Genomic DNA, 2,550 nt, shown 5'->3' with positions numbered 1-2,550 from the left:
TGCTTCTTATGGAGAGAGGGAGGTCCCCCGCTGCCTTTCGCAATTACCCCAGGGGTGAGAAATGATGAAGAAAGAATTTCCGGGAAGGCTTTCAGTGGGAAATCCCAGGCATCTAACTGGACCTGCCCTGCTAGGACTAGACGTGCAGCCAAAGTGCTGTTGCGGCGGCTGGACTTGGGGGCTGCCATCGGGATTTTCTCCCCACCCTTGGGGAATCGGTATGTTCTAGACAGTCAGTCAGTCAACAAGCTTTTGTGGAAGTGCTATGCACAGAGAAGCAAAGAAAAGCAAAGCCAAAATGAGGTCCCAGCCCTCTTGGCACACGCGTTACAATGGGGAGATGGCATGTAGACCACTGTGTGCTCACAAGACCTTAGCCGTTTACTGAGAGAAGGCACGAATCTTCAGGAGCACCGGGGGACTTTTAAATAGGACCTTTTTGCTTCCCTAATTTTCCAGAGGCTTGGGGCAATCCTGATAGTGTTGATCTCTTCAATACACCCCTCTTCCCGAATACTCTCTCCTCCTTTGGGTTTTTGGGTCACTTTGGGTTTTCCTACCTGTCTGAAGATTGATTTTCAGACTTAGATTTCCCAGCACCCAGTGCTGGGAAGAGAATTCCTCTTCTCTTGTCCCTACATGCTCATTAATCTGAAAAGCCCATTGGTTCCTTTATCTCTATGTAGAAGACTCAAATATCCAAAGGTCATACCTCTCTTCGATTCCAGTCAGGCATCACCAGTGACCTGCTGGAAATCTTTACCTGGATGACTCATAGTCATCTCAGACTCAAATTTCTCCTTATCCCTCAAAACCTATCACCTTCCCAAGCTTGCCTGTTTCTGTAGAGGACACTACTGTCCTTTGAGCCATCCAAGTGAACAAATTTGGGGTCATCCCTGGTTCTTTACTCACTCATCTCCATCCAGGCTGTTATCAGCTGTGGTCCAGTCTAAGATCCTATCACTACACCTTCCTTGAAACCCTGTTCTTCTCTGTACACACACCACCACCAAAGTCCTGCCTTTAATAACTTTAATCACTTCACCTTTAATCAACGTGGTAATTGAGCTGCTCTGTGGTGCAGTGACTAGAGTGCTGGGCCTGGAGTCAGGAAGACTCATCTTCCTGAGTTCAAATATGGCCTCAGACACTTCCTAGCTGTGTGACCCTGGGCAAGTCACTTAACCTTGTTTGCCTCAGTTTCCTCATCTGTAAAATGAGCTGGAGAAGGAAATGGCAAACCACTCCAGTGTCTTTACCAAGAAAACCCCAGGTAGCGTAATGAAAGATCGGGACTGAAAAATGACTAAACAACTAGGTGATAATAACAAAAGCCTCCTAACTGATTTCCTGACTTCTGGCCTCATTCCTCTTTAATCTGGTCTTCACAAAACTGGAAGAGATTATCACTGAAACACAGATTTCCCTGTTCAAGAAAATTTGATGGTTTCCTATTTCTTCTAGCATAAAATACAACCTCCTACATTTGATATTTAAAGCCCTTCACAGTCTGGCCCCAGCTTCTCGATCCAGGCTGATTTTATATTACTCCCCCTCATACATTCTATTTTTCATCTATACTGACCCACCAGCTACTCTCCATCCATTGCCACACTATCTATCTATCTACTATGTCTGTTCTCCCTCTTTAACTGTTTTTTGAGATCCCTAGCTCCCTAAAGAGCTTAGCTCTGGTGCCCTAAGAAGCCTGTCCTGATACCCTCCCCCTCCAGTTACAAGTGCTCCCCCCAGGACTTTGTATTTATTTATCCATGCCCATGTTGTCTCTTCTGATAGAAAGGAAGCTCCTTGAGGGCAAGGGTTTTCCTGTTTTTAATCTTTATATCCTGGGGTGTTCTGGGAAGACTAGCCCTTCTGGTGTGAGGGCTGCAATCCACCTTTCCTATCTACCGATCACCCAACTCTCACCTGTGTCTCCAAAAAGCGGTAGCCACATCTCAGTAAAACCTTGGCAAATGGGCAAGACCAGGTTGAGGGTAACCCACAGGCCTCAGACCTGTAGGTGAGTTAGGTGGGTGTCTGCCCCAAGCATGTGAAGACTTTCCCTGGTGAATTGGGAAGATAAGAACAATTTGTTCCAAGGGCCATGAAGGCGGCTGAAGCAGGCTGGGCTTTGGGGCACTTAACACTTGGTCTGACATTGAAGATGCCAAGGTCATCACTTCATCCCAGGTCAACACCACTCATCTTGATTTTTTTCCTACCACTAGACTTGGATGACTTTGGAGGAAAGAGTGAGGCTGATGACTTCATGCAACTCTATATCTCTTAAATCCAATTCACATGCAGGTCAAGGATGTGGAATAAGATCCATTTTGGGAAGTGGCTAATGTAGGAATGGGTTTTAATTGATTATATGTGTTTATTACAAGACTTTTGCTTTTCTCTTTTTTTTCTTCATTTGGGAGCACAGTGAGAAAGAAGGTGAAAGGCAGAGAGGTGAGCTCCATAGAGATGCCAAAAAGAAAAAAGGGTCAGTGAAGGGAACATAGAGAAGCAGGACAGTTTTCAAAGTGATACATCACT

Source organism: Petaurus breviceps, unplaced genomic scaffold (genome assembly GCF_028583685.1).
Source record: "Petaurus breviceps papuanus isolate PSGF00001 unplaced genomic scaffold, PetGlider_PUasm1.0 178, whole genome shotgun sequence".
Taxonomy (NCBI): domain Eukaryota; kingdom Metazoa; phylum Chordata; class Mammalia; order Diprotodontia; family Petauridae; genus Petaurus; species Petaurus breviceps.
Note: the sequence above shows the minus strand (reverse complement) of the source record.